The 26,713-nt window shown below is 45.6% G+C and overlaps 1 protein-coding gene across 1 annotated transcript in view; it reads right to left on the reverse strand.

The window, feature by feature from the left end:
- Nucleotides 1-5,625, reverse strand: part of BRINP1 (BMP/retinoic acid inducible neural specific 1) — a 95,184-nt gene extending 89,559 nt beyond the window's left edge. Inside the window, exon 1 of the mRNA XM_024197849.1 lies at nucleotides 5,456-5,625. The gene's annotated coding sequence lies outside the window, so the exon portion shown is untranslated. The remainder of the gene's footprint in view (nucleotides 1-5,455) is intronic.
- Nucleotides 5,626-26,713: the final 21,088 nt, after the last annotated feature.

Genomic DNA, 26,713 nt, shown 5'->3' on the forward strand with positions numbered 1-26,713 from the left:
GTTATGTTTCACTTTTAAACAAAAAGAGCCAGATGAAATTGCTCTCTTGTATTTCTGGAGTTTCGTTTATGTACCAAACCTTCTTTTACTTCTGCTCTCGGGCTGTTGGGTAGCTGCTAAACAGCTGCTACATTTCACCCCAGGTTGGCTTTACAATAATCCAGGGATGGGTGACGTGATTTGTAGAGCGACCCTTTGAGATGAAAGGTACTGCCTCAATACACCAGGGTCACTATTAGTGTTAGTGCCTCAGTAACCAGTGCCCAGCACTACAGCCTGTCCAGACAACAGCACCCAGCGTTTGCCTAGCAGCGGGAAGCAGTAATAGTCCTCTTAATGTCTGGGCCTCCGTACTCTGTCAAGTATTTATCTCACCAGTATAAACAATATGTTTACATGTCTGAACAAGAGCACACAGCATGAACCCCAACTAACCAGTCACTGTCTGGACACCAGCAGTCAGAGCTGTTCTGAACAGTGCCCTGAAGCCAGCACCCACTGCTGCTCCCATTACTGTCATAGGGTCACATCCAGCAGCTCTTACATTAGTTGTTTCTTTGAAGTCAATGGAACCAACCCTGGGAATAAGAGTTGAAGTACCGGGGCCTTAGAATCAACACCTGCCAGGGCTCCATTTTGCGTGCTATCAGACTGGAACAGTGCTCTTGTCAACATCCCCCAATCAACATAGTTGTGCTGTAGACACTGACCTGGCATCATCACTCAACATTTTTCTCAGAAGGGTCAGAGGTCCAGACCCCTCAATAACACTGTTCCACATCTAAGCCCCATCGCCTGCCCACTACACCTGATAGACAACACTTAGTTCTGCCTACGGCACATGCTCCATTTGAACAAATAAAAAAGGACCCCTCCCTCCTTTGGTTCTGCTTCAGGAGATTTCTGCTCCATCGCTTGCTTCATCAGCGCACGAAAAGCTGTTTGTTGCTAAGGGAAGGTGCAAAGGGGTAGATATGTTGTATCTACCCTCCACGCAAGTAGCAAGGAGACCCCAGTCTGTAGCCCCAGCCACTGTTCACAGAAATATGTCACAGATGATTCCGTCCTTGCTTAGGCTCTGATCCAGTGCCCACTGAAGTCAATGGGAGTCCTTCCCCTGACTTCAGTGGGCAGTGAATCAGGCCCTTCTTTCTTTCTTTTTTTCTAATTATATTGACTCTCTTCCCTGATTAAAAGGGAAGAGCCCAGATTGTCATGTCTAAAGATGATGTCACCGACTATTTCTCTCTCTCATATACCAAACTGAAGTCGTCAGATTAACTCACTCTAACCCTGCACACAAGGGCAAAACATAAACTAGATTCAATCTCAGCAGGGGAACCCAAGGGTCCCCACCACCAAAGTTACAACCTGCAGCCGTGCCAGACGGAGCTGCGTTCTTCTCAGATCTCATAAACAAAGCAATGCTGGGCCCATAAATAGCCACATTGGAGACCTCCACAGAAAACTCAGGACACTGCAGGAAGTGGCAAGTGTGACTCAGTAGGACGTGCCCTTTTCTCTGAGTCAACTCTGAACCAATCAGAGCATTGATATGATGCTCACGGGAGAAGCCATCTTTCAGATGATTAAAAAAAAAACAGTGGACCAGATTGTGCCCCATGAACCACTCCTGGACAGGACCTTCCATACCATGATCTTCCCCCCTCCAAAGAGAAAGCCAGCTCAACTTCTGAATGCCCAGGAGCCTCTGCATGGTCTGGGATGATCTGACACAAGGTCCTTACTGCTTAATCTAATTAAGATCCCACCCCTATTTTGCAAGAGTAGAGCTGTTAAGCAAGCCCCAGTGTCCTGGCCATTCCCAACTATGGGTGATTATATTCCATATCCCTAAATTCATCCCTTTCAATGTGAGAAGCTATTTTTTTTCACTCCCCCTCTTAAAAGCTGTAGTGTTTCTGGCCCAGATTGGCTGTTGGCCTCCATCCCAGAAGTGGCTGCATTTCAGCACTGGGTAAGGGATTCCTTTATGCACAGGGCCGGATCCTCATCATAACCCCATTGATTTCAGCTGAGGGCTGCTGATTTACACCAACAGAGGGTTTGGCCCAGAGCCTGTTAGTGCACCTGGGATCCTTTCAGACTAAAGACAGTGTATATGTCATTATTTATTATTATTACCTGCTCTTATTATGAGGTACTGGCTGCAACTGTGTGAGGAGTGAAAATGCCACCGGGAAGGGCAGTTCACGCAGGTCTTTTGCGTGCATCCCACCAAACCTTTTCTAGGCAAACACAGTACGTCTAACCTGACTGGGAACCTAGCTGCTGTGGAACCAGCTGATCTCCTGCCTTGCAAAGCATTCCCGCAACAACTGAAATGGAGTCAGAGCGCCCCCTTCTGGGAGTCACAATTCCATCCTGTGACACTGATTCCCTGTGTAAATGAAGATACTAGTGCAGGGACTCTGAGCTAGCAAATATCAGTGTTACCAGAAAGGTTTTAAATTGTATATGCATTTGTTTCTCACATACACACAAACACACACAAAGGACATTAGATATCACACACATATGTTGCTGCATGCTTTTTCCCCCCTGAAAATTGCTCAGCTGCTCTGATTTCTCATCTAGGGACTTGCATTTGTTTACTTGTTGGGTTATTTATTTATTTACTCCCCCCCCCCGTTCCTTCAGGGTTTCTTTTTAAATTTATTTGCTGATATTTGACATAAACCTAGGAGTTTTGATTTTCTCAACCCCAAATCTGATTTTTCATGCCTTTGCATCATATGTGACTATACGAGTGTACATGTCTGGGTCACATCTGGAAATCCAAACTGATGTCTCAGTACGGCAGAGAGAGACAACCACACACACACAGTTTTTCTCTGAGCCAAATTCTTCAGAGCTTCCTCAAGCCATGTTCTCGGGGAAGGCAATGGGCGTTTTGACTGAGTGAGGACAACAAGATTTGTGTTATAAAGACCATCTCAGTAATAACCCTCAACGGTCATGTTCAGTTCCACCTAACACTCACCAGAAGCAGAATGCCATCTCTGTTCTATTTGGCCCTACACATACTTCCAAGGTATTAAACTTGGTGGGGGAGGCAGGCAGGAGGGGAGACCACGGATAAACCTTTCACAATCCCTCTTGGAACCAGTTTTTAGAAGTAGCAGTCCCCTCTCAATGTGTCCCTGAAATCAGAAGTTTTACCAAGACAGTCAGCTGGCCTCATTAGATTCCTGCCCTTAGGGAGGTTACACAATCTCCTAACTAGGCCCTTGAAAGAGAGAGGAGGGAGGAGGGGTGGTGGTGGTTAGTGCATCTTAAACTAGTGACATCATCTTCCCCTCAAGCACCATACCAGTGTGTTCATCCCTGAACCAGGGGGGCAGCAAAGCAAAGGACTCCTGGAGAGGGATTGTGCTGCAAGGACGGGAGTGTTTTGCTCTGACCCCAATAGGTAGAACTAGAGTAAAGTGGGATCTTGGAAAACTGTGTGTGTCTTGTGGACATACACAGAGATATTCTCTCTCTCTCTCACTCTCACACACACACATAGAGCGATATACACAACTATAACAGGGCAGGTGTCATTTCTGCAAGCCATCCTGCCAGTCTCTCGCCCGAAGTCTGTAGGGTGCAGGATGGTTCCCTCTCCTGGGAAGCCTGTCTGCCTTCACTGGGGTGAAGTAATCACCGAGTCCTGGGGCCATGCAAAGAGCAGGAAAACACAACAAATCACGCAAAGCATTTTCTGCTGAGTGACAATGGGCTGTGGAAGCAGACAACCCCCAAATCAATGCCTGGAAGATAATCCAAAGCAGAACACTGTGCTTTCGAAGTGAGTTGCTTACCTAGAGATGTGCAAAGAGTAGTGTGTGTTGCGGGGGGGGACACACCAAACCTGCCTGGAGATTTGATTTGCGCTAACAGTGAGAATGGCAATACAGTGACAGTGGTGTGTGTGTAGATAGGTGCAGGAGACCAAGAATGAGTGTGGGAGATTGTGTTAGTTCAAGATTGTGTGTGTGTGTGTGTGTGTGTGTGAGAGAGAGAGAGACCAAGATTGTGTGCGTGTGCATGGGGTGGGGAGTTGTGTGCGTCCAAGATGGTGTGTGGCTTGTGTACAAGTAAGAGGGAGGGAAAGAGACCAAGTTTTGTGAGGTGTGGTGGGGGTGAGAGAGAGAGAATCACTAGAGACTAGGATACATATTTTTAAAAAACCCTTCTTGCGCCAACATCTTGATTATCTTCTCTCCACTTGCCAGCCCCCCCCCCACACACACACCACACACACACTTCTCTGCAACTCTCCCGAAAGCAGCTTAACTCCCATTAACGAATTATTATTATAAACCCAGATGGAAAGCCAGGCTAACACAAGCAATCTTACTGTCGTATCCAGAGCATCGACTCCAGATGCCAATCACAAGGCTACATTCATCCATGAAGCTCGTCAGCATTTTGTCTGCAGTTTGTTTTCCCCTCTCCAGGGCTCCTGCACCCCTTTCTCCCCAGTACTGTATCGAGGGACACCTCCCATGCCCCCAGACTCCTCCTGGCTCCTCCAAAAAATGGAATCTGTGCTGGACCTGTCGGCGATGATGATGTAATGGTGTGGAAGTGCTTTCTCACTTGACCTCTCCACATCCCCTATGGACTGGGAAAAGCAAACTTATGCTCCTTTACCAGGCAGCACTGCAAGCAGCCTTCATAACGGAGCAGCTCATCAATACATAAAAAATCCCCAGCCCAGATCTATGGTCCTCTCTCCCTGCACATACAGACGTCCCACCCCCACCCAACTCCCCTTCATTCCTTGCTGTATTTCAGTTTCTTCCCATTCCCATTCGGGGTAGAGGCAATCAACCCAGTGTGGGATTTAAAGCGACAGACTTCTCCCTTCTACGGGATTTGCTTGTCACTTGCACAAATGGAGCAGTGGATTAAGTGGAGATGACACCATCTCTTTGGGGACGTTTTCCCGGGATGTATCAATGTTCTGCAATCCAGATAGAGCTGTAGATTTTCACCCCCCCGCCTCCTGCTCTAGCCGAAGGCTGCACCCTTCCTCCTGTACATTTTAGAAATGTACCTTGCCCTAGCTACGTGATCCCATTGCATGAAGCAACTCCCACCCCCTATGCGTGCAAATGTCCTGACAGCCACAGGCGTGTTACACACACACACACGAAGCTAATTAGGTTACAGGACTTCTGCATTGAAACAGCACATTAACTTCGTGCAAACCCAAGGGGGAGGGAGAAGGGGAAAGAGACTGCCAGGCAAAGTGTGTGTGTGTGTGTGTTTTCAACGGCACTGACTCCGGGGGGGGGGGGGGGGGATTCAATAGGATACCCTAGAAAATGACATTACAGTAAGAAGGGATCAGGACGAAGGCATGAAACGCAGTTCAAAAGCGGGGCACCCGGACAAGGACCTGGGGGGATTCGATGCGGATGAAACGAAACCCTCCTCTTACCTGAGGTTACTGTTCCTCTTTGGCCGAGAGCTGATCGCCGGTGGGTTTTATTGGGCTCGACGGGAACTGGTGGGATCGCTTCTGTGTCCAGCTGGCATACTGGGTGCTGTGCTGATGATGCAGGCGTGGGAATACTGGGGCTCTAGCAGTACTTTTCATGCTCAGACAGAAAATCCCCTTCCCTTGATCCAGATCGCAGGCATTAAGGGCAGAGGCAAATCCTTTTTTTCTCTCCCTCCTTCTCTCTTTCTTTTTCTTTTTTCTGTTCCTTCCTCCTTTTTTTTTCTCCCCTCCCCTCTCCTCTGCCGATCAGTCTGTAGCCATCGGGGAAGGAGCAGCCGAGGCAGCGGGGAGAATGGAGAGGGGGCTGGAAATGAAAATGAAAAGGGCTTCGGGAGAGAAGCGAGAGGCGGGGCTTTCCCGGAGGGGCGGGACTTACAGCAGCCTGGGTACAATGAATGGGGGAGAAACGGGGAGGAGCCTAAACCCGGAGATTTTATTCTAAAAAGTGTTTTGTACATCCTGGGGGAGGGGGGGGGGGCTGAGAAGGGGACCCGAGAGGAGGGACTGGCTCGCAGGAGCTGGGCAGACCGAGCCTGGGACGTGCAAAAGGCGGATCAGACTGGAGCTGGGGCAGCGGTTGTGGGGTGGGCCCATCGAGAAGCGCAGGGGGTCGCTATGCGGGCCAGGGCCAGCCGTGGGGGGGGCTGTAGAGTTCGCTTGCGTTGAATTTGGGGCGGGGGGGGGGACCCGGGGGAGAGAAGGGAGCGCGGCGGCGGAGGGGGGGGGGCTGGGTTTCTAATGAGAGTTCCCTTCCCTGGTCATTGCATTGGATTTGATTTGGTTTGATTGCGAGTTTATGCTTCGGGAAGGAGCTGAAGCGCAGAGCAGCGGAGCTGGGGATTGCGGGCGCTCACTGCCCTGGTGATTGGATTGGATTCACATGTAAAGTCCTTCTTGCAAACTCCTTTGGGGCAGGGAGAGGGCAGCCTGGTCCTGGGCACAGCCTGAAGGGCGGGGGGGGGCGATTGCAGGGCAATGCCCCCGGAGCACTGCGTGGTGTGTGGTGTGGTGTGTGGTGTGTGTGTGGGTGGGTGTGTGTGTCCCTGCAGCGATTGCAGGCAGCTTGATGCTCGCTGCGTTCTCCTCCTTTCGGTGACGGGAAGGCAGCAGAGGGCCGGGGTGGGCGGCAGGGCTGGATCCCGGATCGGCAGGGCTGGCCGGGTGGCCAGCGCTCCCCATATCCCCCGCTGGAGGCGAGGAGCCCCCCGGCCGGCTCCTCGGGGCGCTTTGCATCGCTGCGGAGACCCCGGGACACCGTTCAGCACCCAGGAGAGCTCCGCAGAGGGCACGTCCCGCTGGCTCAGCCCTCCGGCGTCCAGAGCCCGGCTGGAGAGCTTGGTCCGTTCCGCAGCCGGTCCTCCTCCTCCAGCATCCGTCTGAATCCGGCTTGCTTTCGGTGCCCCAGCCTCGGCGGCGGATGCTTCTCCAGCTCTGCCCTGCCTCCCTGGGCAGCGGGAGGCACTAGCAGCCTGCAAGGGATGGAGCTTTGCAGTGCTAGGAATAGGGAGGAGACAGCCCGAGCTGCAACCCTGATGCCTTTTCAGGCTCGTCTGCTTTCATGGCCAATCTCCCCAGATGGGCTAAGGTCCAAAGGCTGGAGCTGGGGAGGGGGACATCTCGCTCCCTTCCTCCCTCTCCCTTCCTGGGTCTCTGGACAGCAAAAGGCAACTGCAGTTGTGCAATTTATCCCCCTCTTCCCCACCCCACCCCGCAAAAAAAAAAAAAAGACAGGCAAACGGGGGTCAGCCGTGAGGTCAGGGCGCTCTGGTTCCAAGGGAGGGCACCGCATACACATAGACTGAGCAGCGAAGGCTGCCCAAGCTGTAAATAGCCATTAATAATCCCTGTCCCTGTGGAGGTTCAGACCCAGTGAATTCTCCCTCCAGCCACCAGCTCATCTTGCCGTGGCAGAGAGAGCAACAATCAGATGCCTCTGCTAGAGACACGGGGAAGAAAAGCAGTGGTGCTGTTATCCACCCCACGCCCTCCCCCAGCCTGCAAGGACAGACTGTCCTAGCCTTCACTCCCCCACCCTCTTCCTCCCAAGGCTACAAAGCATTGTCTTAAGCTAAATCTTCTGCAAATCTTCCCTCGGCAGAATTAAAAGCTTTTTGGTTCAACTCCAGGCTGGCCTGATAGGTTCGAGGCTTAGCTTATCACACTGTGCCCAAGCGCCAGAGTTTTACTTTTCCCGATGATTGTTTCACTGCAAGCCAAATATTCTCTAAACATCCCCTGCTTCTGCCACAGGGAGTGGCACCACTCACGAAATGAGTCCCACTGGTCTCAACGGGACAACTGGCAGAGGTGAGTGACTACTCACAGGGACTAAGAGCCGCAGGGCCAGGACCCTAAACAAGCTGCATGTCTACAAAGCAATTGTTTCAAAAATAAACGAAAGCGCCTGATGACATTATTACTATGTTCTTTGATTGTTCCGGTTGTCATCTACTTGCAATCTAAGGTGGCTCCTTCTGTTTTATACTTGGTTGGTGGGGAGGGATATCTCAGTGGTTTGAGCGTTGGCCTGCTAAATCCAGGGTTGTGAGTTCAATCCTTGAGGGGGCCATTTGGGGATTTAGTTGGGGATTGATCCTGCTTTGAGCAGGGGGTTGTACTAGATGATCTCCTGAGGTCCCTTCCAACCCTAATAATCTATGATTCTATGAAATTAAGAGAGAGAGCCCCAAGCGCATCTCCCCACCGCCAATAATCATCTAGGAGTTGCTGTTTCAGACAATGCAAGTATGATAGGTTGTATTACTCAAGTGTAGACTGTAATGGCCTTTGGCCTAGGAGGCACCTGCTGGGAAACGCCTACTCAGTATTCTCTGACCCTGTTGGCCTAGGAGGGTGAAAAAGCCGATGGAAAATAGTGAAGTGAGCTGGAATGGCCTACCAGAATCTGAATCCCAAACATCCAAAGGTCTCACAGGACCCAGATCAGTCTACACCTCCACCCATCACACCAGCATTACCATCCCTCTTCCAAAGGGGTAGAATAAATACACTCAGAATGACAATGCTGCATGAAATGCTAGTTACCATTGATACTCTAAGGGTAATGTAAGAGCCACACACAGGCAAATACAGAGAAGCAGTAGGATTTGCCCAGCCATTCCCTGCCACAAATAGCCTTCACCAAAATGTTGACCAAACCCCACCCCATCCCCGCAAAAAAGCCTCCACTGTGTCTGTATCACAAGAGGATTACTTGGTGCATTGGGTATTCAACATGTTCTCTTGCAGCTGTGTTGTGAGCAGTGAGCTTTGCCCATCTGAATGGACACTCCGTGCATAGTCTACTGCTTTAATCTGCTGCTTTGGAAACCTAAGCAGGTTACAGCATATTTAGCTATGTGCCTGTTCTTATGTGTCGAAGATAAGGTTTCTGAATGTGGTTTTTAAAAGCAAAATTATTTCACTCCAGTAGCTTCTTCTTTTCAATGGTCTCTTCTCTTTAGTTTTGGATATTTCAGCTTCTTGCCTTCTCTGTGCAATGAATGAGGGCCAGATTCCCAGCCAATATAAAGCAGCCTAGCTCCATTAGGCCCTGAATTTTCCACCTCAGACCTTATTTCTGAGGTCCCAAAATTTTTGATCTGTCCAGTCTTCCCTTTTGGTGTCAGTGTCTGAAGAGTTGTATTTGGATGAGCGCCTAGCCTGCTTTTAGGAATAATATTAAAATATGCACAACAGGGCATAGCAGAGGGCAAGTGAATAGTTCATAGATCTATTGCTTCTGTGGTGGAGAAAACCTACTGAAGGCACATCTCTCTCTCCCGATGGAGAAAATGGAAACCAGTCAATCAACAGGAGCACAATGGGGATATGAATGCACAATGCACACAATGTAACAGTTTTTTGTTCACAGGCAGCGAGCAAAAGAAAAATAATGGAACAAAATATACCATGTTCTTTGCATTAGAAGTTTATAAGAACACAGTATGAAACAGAGATGATCCATGCAGCAGAAAAAGCCTCCAGATTGTTCACAAAACAGCTGACGAAGGAAGATTGGCAGATGGGATTCCATTGTGTACTATAAGTTCCCTTTTAAAACTTGAAAGGAGCCACATATGCCCACAATAAACTATAGATACTTTATTTGTATTTCAGATTCTACAGCAAAAGCTCACTTCAGAGTCCCATGGGTTATTGAATAAAATCAGACCTATCCCTGAGTTCTACTCATTGCTATCATGAAATCTTTTTTTTTCTATATATCCTCTTGTGTCTCCCTCCTTGAGGATGCAGAATGTATTATTGTCAAAGTTTTGCAGATCTCATTGTTTATTACAGGCTAAAAATGGATTAAATGTGCTTTGTGAGTGCTGTGTTGATATTCTGGTGCTCTCTCAGTCTCTTGTAAAATATTTTTTTTCCTGTTTCTCCTTTGCAAACAATACTGCACTACGTGTTGATCTTATGTAGATGGCATGATGTGTTCATTGCAGGGATATCTGTCTCTTTAGGACTAGCCGTATTTATTTGTTGATCATAAACCATTGCTTAAAAATGCATTTGGGTTCATTGCCATTTGCAAATCCAGATGGGTGGTGCTGAACTCTTGCACTGGGCTTCAGCCTTGCACTATTCCTAAATTTAATCTCCATCTGATATTTGGAATGGATCCCTTTCTAGATAGTCACACTAGTGATGGGTGAAGCTCCAGAGATTCAAAACTCAACTTCAGTTTGAGTAAGCGCTCACATTTTATCTGCTACAGCTGAGCTACTGTACTTGAACCTCTTGGATTTGCAGAACTGGGATATAAATCTTTTGAGAAAAGGCTTTCTTATCAGATTTCTGGCATTTCTACTGCTGATCCTGGCTGGGAACCAGAAGTTCAAAGGTGTGTGAAAAAGAAATAAAGACATCTGAAAATCACAGAGCCTTAAAAAAATGGGGATTGGTGCCAGTTCAGTTCTAGGAAAGGGTGGAGTTTGGGTGGTGGATAGAAGGAAGGATCATCACTTTTTTTCTGAACTGCTTTTTCTGTCTCAAACTTAAACTGATCTGACGGCCCTCAGAAAGGCTTTGCTGGTTACTGGTGCATCTTGTACCATGTATGTATATTGGGAAACCCAGTTATGAACTCAGTTGTAGTGAAACCATAGCTACAATAAAGTGGAGTGAAAGCCCTGGTTGTTTTGATGCATTTCAGTGAACTTTCATTCCACTTACAGTTCAGCTTCACACAATTTAAAGTAGGAGCCATCTAATCTAATTATGCTGGGCTGGATCCTCAACGGGTGTAAATTGGTGTAGCTGAATTGACTTCACAGGAGTTACATTGGTTTACACCAGTTCAGGATCTGGCCCAGAGTGTGTTCTTTGTTTTCTGAGCTGAGGAGATGTTAAAAAGCCCCTTTAAATTGTGATTAATCTTATTATTCATTATTACAGTTGCACCTAGAGAATATAACCATGACTGGGCCCCCATTGTGCAAGGCACTGTACATACAAAGAGTAAGAGACAGTGCCTAACCCGAAGAGCTTTCAGGTTAGATAGACAAGACAGACAAAGAATGGAAGAAAGGAAGTATTATTTCCCCACCATTACACAAAGGAAACTGAGGCACAGAGAAATTAAGAGCTTGATCCATATCTCACTGAAGTCAATGGGAGTTAGATCTGTCCTTACGTCATTTGCAGGAAGAGTGGATTATCATTGACCCATGGTGTCTCATTTCTAGGGTAATTCCGAGCCAGGTCACAGGTGACTTGTGGTCGGCAGTGGGCCTTTTGTGGCTGTCTTTTTGATCTATGTCAGTCAGTTGGTGGAATTCCAGTGGATGGGTGTCAAAGTCCCAAAACCAAACATCCTTGCTGTCTTTTTCGTTCCCAGTCCCAGTAAGATGGAACCACAGCCAGCCCAAGGTCAAGGTACATTGGTGGATTGGTGTGTTTGTGTGTGTGTGTGTGTGTGTGTGTTGGGGAGGTGCTGCTGCCTGCGCTGTACTCAATGGTGCAATTCACCTCTGTGCGTAGGGGCAGCACAAGCAATGAAGTGGTCCTTAGATCTTCTGCTGGTCCACTTCACAGGGGTGAATTTCATCTCATGGGGATAGAAGATCCAAGTCTCCAGGGCAGTCAGTGTCCGGGACTCAATTAACTCTGAAGATTTTACAAAACCAGAGCTGTGGTCTGTGCAATTTTTGAATGACAACAGCTCAGGCAAGAACCAACCAACACCGTTACCCTCCCACAGACCAATACACTGGGGAAGGGTCAAAAAGAGAAAGAGATGGGGGGAAAAAACACTTTCCCTATTTATCTGGGGAGAAATGAATACAACTAAGGAATGACACATTTCAGAGCTTCCTGTTCCTCTGAGATAGCCTCACTTTGCCTCAGGTATCTCATGAGTCACCAGGTCGATAGCTAATGTATTCCAGCACCCTGAGAAGTCAGATTATTGTTAGTGAACAGTAGCCACATGCCCTGGGCTGCTCGACTCCACTCATACGATGGTGATTTTCATCTCATATTAAAAAAAATAAATAAACCAACGCGATCAATGTTTAGGAACTGTGTTGAAAGGTCTTTGCCTAGAGATTTACAAATAGCTGTATACAAACATATTGTGTTAGATAGTGGCTAAAGCAGGAGAGGGTGAATCAGAATTCCTGTGTTCTGGTTCTGCCACTGATTCACTATGTGACCTTGGACCATTCACTTAGTCTCCCTGGCCCCTATTCTGCAAAGCGCTTGACGTCAGTAGGACTTAAGCACGGTATTATTATTTCCATTTCAGTAGTTTCTAGAGACCCTGGTCCCATTGTGCTAGGTGCTGTACAGCTATGTAGACAGTATATGTCTCAAAGATCTTACAGTGTAAAGGGTAGGAGGGGAAACAGAGGCACGGGAAGGTCAAATGACTTTCCCAAAGTCAGTGGCAGAATTGGGAAGTACACAGGACCTCTGAGTCCCTAGCCATTGTACCAGCCACTGGTCATGCTGCCTCTCAGAAGTTTAAGTTCTTTGCTCAATAGGGATGGAATGCTGAAGAAGGTGATCCAATGCCTCAGTTTGCCCCTCTATAAAAATGGAGGTGATAATACTTATCTACCTTTCAAGGGTGCTGGGAGCCTTGATTTAAGTTTTCAAAGCACTTTGAGACCCTGGGATTGAAAGTATTATAAGAGGGCTAATTATTGTTATTTTCAAGTTCGATATGATTTAGAGATGGCCATTTTTAAAAAAAAGAATATTTTTTGTTAGATAAAACTATTCTGTTTTTCACTGGAAAACTTTTCTGGCCAGTTCTATAGCTGGTGAGAAACAGGGAAAAAATGGTGGTACTTTTCATCCAAAACTGTCCCTTTTTTTTCATCAGAAAAAATAATAATCAGCAAATATTTTTACAACTATCTCTGTGATGATTTAAATGTCTTCATGCTTAGAGAGGAGAGGTGACCTGGTGTGGAGATCTAGGGTCAGTAACTAGTCCCGCCACAGAATTCCTGTGTGACCTTGGGAAAGTCACTTAATCGCACTATGCCTTGGTTCCCCCAAAAGGGGTCATAATTCTGTCTCATCTGTTTTGATTGCAAACCTATTGTGTCAAGGACCTGTGTGACCCAGAGAGTCACGTTAGCCATAACACACATCAGACCTGACATTCTCAGTGCCCCAACCCTCTGTTGTCATAATCTATATCTAAAAGGTGTCATGTAAGGTACCATGTGCAAACCAGTAATTTGCTGGTCATTAATATTATTGCATGATATGTGTACGGGTGGGGCATAAAGAATTACAGATGTGTGCTGGATATATGTTCTGAAAAGGAGTTTTGCAAGCAGTGCCTAAGCCCAGTCTGTCCTAGATAAAGGAATATTGTCCTGCTGGTTTTTCTGTGACTCCAATGTAAATGAGACAGGTAATACCTCAGAGGACAATGAAAAGTACATCTGCATATAAGGTAAACAAAGCCATCAAGCTAAAGAAGTAGAGGGAAGACAGTTTAATGATCACAATGGGGAATGGAGCCTTCATCCCCAGGAAAACTTCTTGGATCTTGAAACAGAGACAACAGACTTTGGGAAATATAAGTAGAAACAGAAAGCCATTTTGGCATTCATCACTTAGGGGACAAAGGGGGAGCAGAGCCCTTTGAGTTTATGAAAAGTGTATCCTCTTGGCCTGAAAACCAAGAGCAGCTGTAACTGACTCTAGGTGAGAAAACTGCTTAGACAAAGATTGTAACTTGCTGAAGTTAAGTTTTTGTCACTGGAAAGCTTGTTTTGTTCTGTTTCACTTGTAACCAGGCCTGTGTCTTCCCTTCTCACTTATTATCACTTACACCTCTGTGCTTTGTTAACAATCTCAGCCTTGATTAATTACAAAGCCACCTCAGTGCTGGGTGTTAAACTGAAGGGGGAAGTCCTCAGGTACAACTAGCAGGCTGGGGTGCACTCTCTTTCGGGGGGGCAGCACACAGAATCACTTCTCTGAGTATCCAGTGAGGGGGACTGGACGCTGCAGGGGAGACAGTTTGGGGGAGATTCTGGACTGGAAGGGTTGTTGGTGTCCCCCTGCAAGGCGTAACCAGGCAAGTGGAAGCCAGGGTGAGGCCACTGTGCTGTGAGCAGGCTGCTGGCGGCAGGGCTTGGAGTCAAATTTGCACTGCAGAGACACACCCAGGGTTACCGGGCAGGCAGTGACAGATCCCCTTAGTGGTCTGGGTGAACCCCCAGAGTGTCACAACCTGTCTCAGCTTGCACAGCTCCGACTGCAACGGGGCCTTGAGCGTAGCTGGCGCCTCTAGGTGTTGTGGTAATGCAGCCGATAATCACGATTTAACATTGCCTACCTGCTTCCTTCTCTCCTGCTCTCCAGGGCTGCCACTTCCCCTTGCTCAGTTGCTCAGTTCTGTGCTAGGTGGGTGGGACCCTGGACAGCCCTTTCATTTACAGGGCTGTGTCAGACTTCATTTCCTATCCCTCCTCCTCCTATCCTTGCCTCTCTTCGCTGCCAGGGCAGTGTGGGCCCGTTCTCCGTCGAGGCTTCCAAGCCAAGCCAAAGCTATCTCATAGAGCACTGTCATTTTCAATAGTCTGCTGCTTCTGTGCCAGACTCACACCTTGTGTTCAATCTTTGGAACTGACAGAGCTTGGCACTAGCTATGCACACGTACACTGGAGGCAACTTAAAAAGGTTGCTGCTGTCAAATGCTGCTTTATGTAGTTTTCAATTCTTGTTTTCACCCTTTTCTTTGGCTTGCAACACCTTCTCCAGAAATGGGAAAAGAAACATTTCTTGCTATTCCCTGCCATTTCAGATCCTTTCCCCCAGGTGCCCAGCATTTAACTTTGGCTGCATTTCTGGAGGAGAAGAAGTCAGCACAGCTCTGGCGGGAGTGTTCTCTAGTAGCCAGAGTACAGGGCAGAGAGCCAGGAGCTCTGAATTCTATTCTTGGCTCTGCTTCTGGATTGCCATGTGACCCCAGGTAGGTCACTTGGTTTCCATTTGTCATCATATGTAAAATAAAAGTAATAATACTGACCTGCTGCTAAACACCCAATTGTGACCAAGACCCTGCTGTTCTAGGTGCTCTGTACACTGTGGTAAGAAACAGTGCCTGTCCTAGCTTGAAATCTAACTAGACAAAGGCAGAAAGGAGTATTATTATCTTCATGTTACAGGTGAAGAACTAAGTTACAGGGAGATTAAACGACTTGCCCAAGGTCACACAGTAAGTCTGTGTCAGAGCCAGGAACAGAACTCAGGGTCCCAGTACAGTGTCGTAATCTCAAAACCACCCTTCCTTATACATGCTCTAACAAAAGACACTATATTGGTGCAAAGCAATTATTATAATTATTTTCTGTATTTTCTTGCTTAAGAACATAAGAACGGCCATACTGGGTCAGACCAATGGTCCATCTAGCCTAGTGTCCTGTATTCTGAGACAGGCTGATGCCAGGTGCTTCAAAGGGAATGAACAGAACATTCAATCATTGAGTGATCCATCCCCTATCATACACACTCAGCTTCTAGCAATCAGAGGACAGGGGCAGTCATAGCATTGGGTTGCACTCCTGATCATCTTGGCTAATAGCGTCGTTGGACCTATCCTCCATGAACGTATCTAATTCTTTCTTGAACACCATTACAGTTTTGGCCTTCACAACATCCCTTGGCAATGAGTTCCACAGGTTGACTTGCATTGTATGAAGAAGTACTACCTTTTGTTTGTTTTAAACCTGCTGGCTATTAGTTTCATTGGGTGACCCCTTGTTCTTGTGTTATGTAAAGGAGTAAATAACACTTCCTTATTTACTTTCTCCATACCAGTCATGATTTTATAGACCTCTGTCATATCCCCCCTTAGTTGTCTCTTTTCCCAGCTGAAAAGTCCCAGTCTTTTTAATCTCTCCTCATACGGAAGCTGTTCCATACCCTTAATCATTTTTGTTGCCCTTCTCCATACCTTTTCCAATTATAATATATCCTTTTTGAGATGGGGAGACCATAACTGCACACAGTGTTCAAGATGTGGGCATGCCATGGATTTATATAGTGGCATTGTGATATTTTCTGTTTTATTATCTATCACTTTCCTAATGGTTCCTAACATTGTTAGCTTTTTTGACTGTCGCTGTATAGCGAGAAGATGTTTTCAGAGAACTACCCGCAATGACTCCAAGATCTCTCTCTTGAGTGGTAACAGCTAGTTTAAACCCCCATCATTTTATATGTATAGTTGGGATTATGTTTTCCAATGTGCATTACTTTGCATTTCTCAACATTGAATTTCATCTGCTATTTCGTTACCCAGTTACCCCAGTTTTGTGAGATCCCTTTGTAACTCTGTACAGTCTGCTTTGGATTTAACTATCTTGAGTAATTTTCTATCATCCGCAAATTTTGCCACCTCAGTGTTTTACCCCTTTTTTCCAGATAATTTCTGAATATGTTGAACAGCACTGATCCCAGTACAGACCCCTGGGAGATATCGCTATTTACCTCTCTCCATTCTGAAAATTGACTCTTTATTCATATCCTTTGTTTTCTGTCTCCTAACCAGTTATTGATCCATGAGAGGACCTTCCCTCTTATCCCATGTCAGCTTATTTTGCTTAAGAGCCTTTGGTGAGGGACCTTGTCACAGGCTTTCTGAAAGTCCAAATACACTATATCCACTGGACCACCCATGTCCACATGTTTGTTGACCCCCTCAAAGAATTTTAATGGACTGGTGAGGCATGATTTCCCTTTACAAAAGCCACGTTGACTCTTCCTCAACAAATCATATTCATCTATGTGTCAGTATTTCTGGACTATTGGTGCAGAAGCAAAGAAAAGAATTATCAGTCATTAAAGTTCTGAGAATCGATTTGGATGGTTAATCTGGAGTTTGGTTCTGGAGCAGGGGGGAAAAAATCACACTTTGTAGGTCCTACATAAATAATAGCTGGGGGGGTGCATCCTTGGTTTCATTTTTCATAAATGGCATGACAGATTAGTTTGATTTTCCATAGATATTTTGCATCAAGAGGACATTCTTCACTAAATTGTAGCAATTTTAAGATAGATCAAATTCGGAGGATGAATTAACCAATGTGCTCTTTTAAATACCTGGCTTATTGTATACTCAGTGTATTCCTTTAACAGGCTTATGCCATCATTAAGGATTCACTGAAGAAAGGGAACCCATTGTGCTGGTATTACACTGACCTAATTAGCTTTGCTGCAGATTTATTTAACAGGTTTATTCTAACAGGTTTATTCTTTAAACGACTGATAACTGATTTGTTATAACTCTTTTTAATGAGTCTCTATCTTCCTCTAGTGGGTTTAATTCTCTTCTCAGCTGCACAGGAAAGTTTTGCTGCTGCACAGAAGGCTGATTGTAGTGTGTTTAGTCTTTTGATAGGGTTTATTCTTATACTAGACATTCATTTCAGTGGACTGCGGTGGGTGGATATACCTATATGCTGTAGGATTTCTATTCATCTCTATCTTTCTCTGAATGGGATATGTGGATAAAGGAAATATAATACTAATTAAAAATAAATCTCACATTTCTATTCAACCTGATGAGACCCAAGGTTCCATATGCGCTACTGTATTAAGTTCCCACTCACTCAGAGGAGAGACTCCTATTGATTTCAGTGGGCTTTTGATCAGGTCCATATTACAGGACCAAGGGATCACTGCAGCCATGCACAAAATAGAAGAGGGTGTAGTAGGATAACAGTGAATAAGGTGCTTCCTCCTCATGGCTCTTGTGATATAAGGCAGCGTCTTGAGGTCCTTGCTTTATCCTGGGTTAAAATGCTGTCACGAGGACAACTAGACACAGTTGCATAAAGCAACAGCATAGGGTAAGGAGTGTGTGTTTTTATAACAGCATACCTGGCTGGGGCATGAGGCAGGGAGCTAAAGATCAGATATGTTCAATCCCTCCCAGGATACTAGTATCCAGGTTATAATCTCATGTCCTAAAACATGTTAGTGTGTGTATGTACTGTACTGCTGCATGTGATTGCAAATTCTATCTGAGCACCCGAAGGCACTTTAGAAACATTAATTTAGCCTCACCACACTCCTGAGAGATAATGTTGTTAGCCTCATTTTACAGGTAGGGAAACCGAGGCACAGGCTGGTCAAGTGATTTATACAAAGTCACGCAGCCAATCAGTGGCAGAGCCAGGAGTAAAATCAGGATGTCTCAGTCTGGTGCTGCAACCACTAAAACTAAACATTCTCCAGATAGAAGGAAAGATTAGATGTTTGTATTTTGAGAAAAGCTATTTACAGTACCATAAATATTATGGTGATACACACACTACAAACACCAAGAATAATAATGAATAATACATTACTACTTTCATATATTTTTACGTATGTATTAATAAATGTATATAATGAGGGAAATGGGTTTGTACCTAAATCATTGTTTTAGGTACCTGCTTGACTCACATCCCAGCAGACGATTACATTCCTCCCATTCATAAATGCACATAGCTAAGATCTGATTACTCCCCGATTCTACAGCTGTGGAGAGCACCATGATATTGATGTCTGGCTGGAGTATCTTGTATCAGTTTCAAAATCCTGTAGTTCGCAGAACCAGGAGGATGCAGAGGCAACAACCACCTACTATTACATTCACCCCATAGGAGATTTGGATCCTGGGTAGGAGGGACTGGATCTATTTATGGTACATATAGGGCCCCTATTGTATCTGAGCAAGTCTTTTAATACTTTTATCCTCATAATACCACTACAATGAAGGGCAGCACTATCATCACTGTTTTGCACTAGGGGAAACTGAGTCACTTATGTGTCAGAGCAGGGAACTGAGCCAAGGCCTCCCAGTAGAAGAATCAGGTCCTAACCACTAGACCATCCTTCCTTTCCTGCATCTCCCCATCTTGTGCGTACCAAAGATTTCTATAGGCCCTAAGGAAAACTGGGCAGTCCCACTATTACTGTTAAGGGTCTGTCAGCATTTTTATGTGAAGTTGTTTTCAGATGATTCATACGTTAAAAGAAAAGGGAAAAAAAATCCCCGAAACGCATCCTGGTCTGAAATTTTTGCAAATGAGCCCTTAGACTGGGAAGAGATTTATTCCCCACACAGGCTAATCTATCTGTTTCCTACTATTAAGAATAAACTTTCTCCCCACTTATAGTCTAAACTGAGATATATCTCTAATAAGAAAGGAGTCTGAGAATGATCCATCAAAAGCATGGATTCCCCAATCAGATAATATTCACTGTATACAATATGCTCCGTCAAGACAATTGTCATAAAAATAAAAACTCACTTAAGCCTACAGAATGCTCCACAATGGCTAGACAGCAGGCATGAGACTGCCGCTTATTAAACTAATCATGATTGCTTCACTGGTATTGTGTCCTCCCGCAATTCATTGTTATATCCACCTCATTCCTCTCTTCATATACTACGATTTTCACCTCTTTATTTTACATGTGTTTACAGCACCTTGCACAATGGGACTTTTATCCTTACTGGGGCTTCTACATGCTACTGTAACACAGATCATAAAATAAATGAAACGGGATTCTTGACTGTTCAATAGTGTAATCCCTCAAGACAGTCCCTTTGATTAGGTGCCTCTCCCGAGACTGTAATCTAATACAGATCCCAACACTTCGGAAACATTCTTAGGTTCTTATTCAGTTTTCAGACTTGATGACTTCAGTGGGAATCTTGCTTGAGTCAAGTCAAGGCAATTGCAAACAGAGTCAGGACCTCATTATTGGGTGAAAGGGAGTTGCAGGTTTCTCCAAGAAGTCAAGGAAACATTGTTCCCATTCCTGTGAAAATTCTTCTGTCCTGAATCCGTCAAAATCTCAAAAATTTTCACCCACAAAAAAATAGTTCAGGTCAATTGAAATGTTTCATTTTAATCATTTCAGAATATTTCATTTTTTTCTGACTACTTTTCATTTTTACAAAAATTAGAATTAGTTTACATTTCAAAACAAAAAAGTTGTTTCGAACCTGAAAACGGGAATTTTTCATTTCAAAAATGTCAAAACACTTTCAAAACTTTTTTTCTTCCAAAGAAAATTTTTGAGTCAAAAAATGTGTCGAAACCACCCCTTTCCCATGAAAAGTTCAGGTTTTGACCAATCAGCATTTTCCAATGAAAAAATGTTTGACCAAAAATTCTCAGCCAGCTTTGTTTTTTACTCAAGCCTCGTACAGTTCCATTGTGGCGGCCAATGGGAATTTGCCTGACTAATAATTATATCATATCTTTTAGGCACAGCCCATGGTAAGGGGCAGTGTGGAGGTGCAGCATCTCAATGGGACCACCAGGCGGTACTCTGCCCCTGGAAAGCAGAATTCCTCCAGTAGCTTTTAGCCACATAGAAGGAGCATGCCCACTGATACACCACTTCACGGAGTGCCCACTTCTTCCACCCTCTGTGCTGGTTCCATCCCACATGCTCCTGCCCTTCTATGCACCCTTTGGGGCAGCATCAGTCCCTTGGACAATAGGGACAAAGCTATCTCTGTGCTCTGCTCAGCCCAGGCAGCGAGTGCAATTCTACCTGATCCTTTTGTCAGCTGTGCAAGGTGTGCTGTGGCAGACTTCCTCACACTGTGAACCAGCAGGAGACCCAGGCAGAATCTGGCCCTGAGTAAGGACCTCACATTTTGACCTCTAGAGTAGCTCCAAAATCCCTCTGGGACAAACACAAGCACTTCCCTTCTCCTAGACTGTGTGTTACTGGAGTAATATATTGGTCTACCAGGGGTCACCCAATGAAATTATTTGCCAGCAAGTTTAAGAGAAACATAAGGAAATACTTCTTCACAAATGCACAATCAACCTGTGGAACTCATTGCCAGGGGAAGTTGTGAGGGCCAAAAGTATAAATGGGTTCAAAAAAGAGTTAGATAAGTTCATGGAGGATAGGTCCATCAATAGCTATTAGCCAAGGTGGTCAGAGATGAAACCCCAAACTCTGGGTGTCCCTAAAACACTGACTACCAGAAGCTATGTCTGGAAGACAGGGGACAGATCCCTCAATAATTGCACTGCTCTGTTCATTCCCTCTGAAGCTTCTGGTACCGAACACAGTCGGAAGACAGGATACTGGGCTAGATGGACCATTGGTCTGACCCAGTGTGGCCATTCTTATGTTCTAATGATTCTAAAGTGTCCTCTTTTGGTGCCTGCAAAATATGTCCCATGTAAAACGAATGGTATACGTGGAAATCCGATTGGCTGGATCTGTAACTACGTCACTTGTGCCCACAGGCCCATTGCAGGTGCACTAATGTGGGTGCCCCAGCTTGCGAATGCAAATCTCCCCTGCAGAAGGAGGCCCCATCCTTTTGAAAAGCTGGCCCCAAAGGTTCTTTGTTTACCCTAAATGTCCTTCTGTTTGCAAGTCTGAAATCAGACCTGAACTGTGTGTGACTAGGGAATGTTGTCAGTACGAGGTAGTGCTCCAAGGGGAGCAGCGGGGGCACAAAGCCTAACTTGTTTTAAGACTAAGCTTGATAAGTTTATGATGAGCTTTCCTACAATGGTCTATGGCCCATTCGCGACTGCTAGTAGCAAATATCTCCAAGAGCTGGAGATGGGACACTAGACAAGGAGAGCTCTGAGTTACTATGGAGAATTCTTTCCCAGGTGTCTTGCTGGTGGGTCTGGCCCACATGCTCAGGGTCTAATCACCATATTTTGGGTCAGGAAGTAATTTTCCTCCTGGTTAGATTGGAAGAGACTCTTCCTCTGCAGCATGGGGCACGGGTCACTTGCTAGTTTGAACTACAGTAAATGGTGGATTCTCTGTAACTTGAAGTATTTAAATCAAGATGTGAGGACTTCAGTAACTCAGACAGAGTTGATGAACCTTCTGTAGGAGTGAGTGGGTGAGGTTCTGTGGCCTGCAACGTACAGGAGGTCAAACTGGATGATCGTGATGGTCCCTTCTGGCCTTAAAGTCCATGAGTCCTCTCAGCAGGCATGAAAAGGGCTAAGCTCCACTCAAGTCCGTGCAGCGTGGCCAGTTCATACCAGCTAAGGCTCTGGCCCATTGTGTTGGCAGAGCTAATAAAAGAAGATATATCATGGCTTCCCCGGCCGTTTAACACAGTCATTGAATACAGTAATTCTGTGAGAATGCACACATTGTGAAGCCACGAACGGCTTATTATTAATACACACATTTAGAGCAGCCCGAAGACTCACCAACAGAGATAAAAACATAATTGTCCCACAGACCCCTCTGCCCACAAAGGTGTTTATTAAAATCGTTTTCTGCAACTTGACTTTTGGTTTTGTTAAAGTGTAAAGCCTTTTAAAAGGAAAATGGAAATATGTTTGCTGCTTCCTTTGTAGTTGCTTTCTGATTTTGGAGCCTTTAGTATGCTCTCAAATCACAGTTTCAAGTTTTTCTCCACAGTTACGAAGGCTAGAAACTCACGCTTTTAAAAAAATAAAAGATGAGATTTCCAGGTAATAACAGGACTCCAGGAGTTGGGGCATTAAGAAAAATATGAAATATCATGAGACCCGTGATAAAATAGTGAGAATTGCCAACACTCTGCCCTCTGAATTGCTATTAGACCAATGCCCCTCATGGTGTCAGTGAGATATCTTCCCCTCTCCTCCTGCCTTGAGCTCTTCTGTCCTTTTGTACTCATTAAAGATTGGATGGCACGTTGCATGGTCATCAGAGTTCCTTAGTCAAATTCTATTTCAGGTTATTTACATTCAGCCTCTCTACATTCCCCCTGAAGTCTCATTTACAGATGTTATCCTTCCATTTTTAAATACAGATGTGTACAGTTCTATTGGTCTGTTGAGCAGCTGCCAAGTTCCGCAACAGAGGTGACTGCATTTCAGTAGCAGGTTCCAGAGACCTAGGATAGATTAAAATATTGCCAAATGTTCCTTTTTGTGGATGAAGTTACCAGTTGATCCCTAATTCAATTGGGGCTCTAATATTTGTATAGCACTATAGATGTGCACATGGCTTTATATACATGCTCCTTGCCTCAAAGGACTTCCAGTCTAAACTGACCACAAAAAGACAGGGTGGTCTAATAGACAATAGGCAAGAGGACCAGTGGCAGATTACTCCCCCCCCCCCACCCCCGGGAGTGAAGGGGAAGATCGGGATGAATCTTGTCTCAGCGAGCTGAGTTGCTTCTTGAGGAGCCCCGTACACAGAACTAGATGCAAAAGGATAACCTAGCCCTGTCTGATTTTCTGCACCGTATATTTTCAGAGCATTGATTGGACCCTGCAATCACAGATCAATTGGTAATTTCATAAAACCTAATGTATGGTTGTCAACATTTTAATCAGTGCAATACAATGTCTAGCCATTGACCTTCACCCCTCTGCCCGTGGGCATGTGTCAAAGATAAAGTGCCTCTGCTCTGTGCCTGTCCTTCCCACTCTCCTGAGGCTGTTGCTGTTTATGGATAGAATGAGTCTGTGTTTAATTGCTTATGGTAGGAAGGGAAATAAATAACACTAATGCTCAGCACTTCCATAGCGTAACCCAGATTGCCACCGTGTGAGGCTTGGCTGAACGAGAGATTAGTGAGTCTGCTACAGCTGCCAGAAGGAGGCCGTCACCTTTTAGCATGAACAGTAGAGGATCATGTTTTTAGCGAGAGGTACCCCGTTCAATTGCTGCTAATGCCTTCGGCCAGGTCCACACATTAAAATGTAGGTCCACCTACCTATGTTGCTCCGGGGTCTGAAAAATCCACACCCCTGAGCAAAGTAGTTAAGCCGACCTAATCCTCAGTGTAGACACCAATAGGTAGATGGAAGAACTCTTCTGTTGATCTAGTAGCGCCTTCTCAGAGAGATGAATTAAGTACAGCGACAGAAAAAACCCTTCCGGTGACGTAGGAAGTGTCTACACTATGGTGCTCCAGCATCACAGCTGCAGCGCCGTAGCTGGGCCACTGAATTACCTCTAGTGTAGACATAGCTTTGGTAACAGCAGAGGGATGAGAGTCATAAGAACATTGCTAGCTCTCAATATGCTTTACAATGGTGGGTATAAGGCCTGGTCTACACTTAAAATGTATAGTAGCACAGCTACATCGGTCAGGTGCGTGAAAAAAAACCACATCCTTGACCAACTTAGCTACGCCGACAAAACCCCCAGTGTAAACACAGCTATGCTGACAGAAGAGGGCTTCTGTCAGCATAGTTAATATTCAGGGAGGTGGTGTTCTTATGCTGACAGAAAGGGACCATTGGTCCTGGCTGCTCTACGATACAAAGTTAGCTCGGCTTATCGACATCACTCAGAGGTGTGAAAAATGTCACGGCCTGTGCGACTAAGGCCATGTCTACATTGCCTCTTATGTCGACAAAACTTATGTCGCTCAGCTACAGCCTCTTGGAGAGGTGGATTTACCACAGCAATGGAAGAGCCCCTTCTGCCGCTGTAGTGTCTACACTACAGCGCTACAGTGGTGCAGCAGCAGCGCTCCCAGCTGTGTCTTTGTAGCATTTCTAATGTAGACATACCCTATGTGTACGCTGCATCTATGCCAGCCTAGCTGTGCTGACGTAGGCTGTGTCTACACTACCGAGTCTAAGTATTATCTGCAGTTTCCATATGGGGAAACTGAGGCATGGCACAGCAAATAGCCAAAAATCACCCAGCGAGATTGGAGCCTCAGCTTTCCCTAAAGTGTCAGTGTATATGCTCTCTATCTGCATTTGTCACCAAACTACTCCAGATAAGTGAATGACTCTTGTTTATTTGTATAGATACCTATATTTTTTCTCTGGTCATCTTATATTTTTACTACATGTTTGTTTAACTTTGGTATTCTTAGAGCTCAATGAAGAATTTCCAGCGAATTTAACCTCTTTTTCTCAGGGTGGAATATTCTGTGAGCAGATCCCAGTTTCCTCAGATTTCTTCATTATTCAAGTTAACTAAACAAATATCTTTTCTGATTTTTAATCCCTCGAACCACTGGTTGTAAACATTCACAATTTGATCCTGCATTGCTTAGTTGTGATCGGTCAATTAAGTCACATGGCTCAATATCAATTCTGCTTCCCTATTGAATCAGTGTTCCAATGCTTCCAGGACAAATACTTGCAACTGTGGGTTCAAAATTTGGTTCCTATGAGACCTCACGTAACTGTGAGACTTTCTCCCTAAGCCATTGATTGCTCAAATTCATACAGTCATAAAGTGAACACAAAGAGAGCTAATTAAATTAGAAAGGCAAACAAAAGTTCACAGGAATTTGTTTGCATTATACACCGGGCACTAGTCATTATGCAGTCACCTCTCTATGTTGCCTTCTTGTCCATCATAATAAATAAATACACCTTTTGGCTTTGTTGTAAACATGCCATGAAATGTGGAATCAACCCATGTTGTGCATCATTTGGATGCACCAGCCGTGTTCAGGCGCCTGTATGAATTAAATGCCATGCTAATCAGATCAAGCAGTTAGGACACAGAATTAGGTTACGGCCCAGAACCAGAACCCTGTACTCAAATGCCCCTTAAGTATGGGGTATTTGAATTAATTGATGATGATGATAATAATAATAATAATAAATTATATGTATTAGCGTAGCTCACACAAGTCCCAGTCTTGGACCAGGACCCCATTGTGCTAGGTGCTGTACAAACACAGAACAAAAAAAGATAGTTCCTGCCCCAAATAGCTGACAGATCAGGATCCAAACTCTATGGCTTGGGCTCACGTCCATGCAATCAGTATAACATGGTCTGTAGCAAGGATATAGTCACCTTATTCAAGTAGGGTGTGCCTCATCCTCCAGTCCTATCACCGCCTTGAGGCTAAAGGGAAGGGAAACTCCACCAAGTTCCCTTTGTGAAGTCCTCAATTGTTCCTTCATGGGTGACAGGGTTTGTCCTGACGTCTCTCTCTGCTCTGGGTCTACCCCCCTCGCCCCCACCCAGACCTCAACTGATGGAGTCTAAGGCCATCTATACAGAGGCTCTGGGCCTCCATGCCTGTTATGGACCTCTGGTGCTCCCTCAGTGCTATCTTAGGGCCGAAGCAGATGCATTTTCAGTACTTCCATTGCTGGCAGTTGTCATGGCTGAGGAGAGCTCTATGGAAATGTAACACAGGCCTCGGCTGTCATACTCCTGCCCTGAACGCCATGGGGCTGGTGAGGGGAGAATGCACCCACTCCTCTCTCGGTCTGCCCAACCCCTCCGCACAAGGGGATACCCCGACCTGCAGAGCTTTGTCAGGGAGGGTGTAATCCTGACATGGAGGCAGCAGGGCCCCCTCTCCATGCACAGACGGTCCTTTCTCTCTGTGTGTATCTCTGAGGAGCAACCAGGCCCTTTGTTTTTACTCAAACTAACCCCCAGCATGATTTGCCTGAGAGGGGGCTGCAGGTTCTGCCCCACAAGAACCCAGTCAAAGGGCTTTTCTAGTGACATTAGTTAGAGGAGTGCTGCGGTGGTTAGACCTGGTCTTCCTTAGCTGAGTTGTCTCGCTTCAGACCTGTCATCACACAGACCCGTTGCAGGGGTGATAGCTTGATCTCTCCTCCCAGTCACTAGGGTCTGTTGAGGCCTAGCGAATTGGGGGTTTTCTCAGAGCAGAGGTGTCTCCTAAAGGAAACAGATTCCTGTGCCTGCTTCCCTCCAGTGTGAACTGGGCCAAGAAAGGTGTTTATCACCAGGGGATTTTCCAGCATTGGAACCAAT

This window comes from Terrapene carolina, unplaced genomic scaffold (genome assembly GCF_002925995.2).
Source record: "Terrapene carolina triunguis isolate 2854851 unplaced genomic scaffold, T_m_triunguis-2.0 Scaffold238, whole genome shotgun sequence".
In the NCBI taxonomy this organism is placed as follows: domain Eukaryota; kingdom Metazoa; phylum Chordata; order Testudines; family Emydidae; genus Terrapene; species Terrapene triunguis.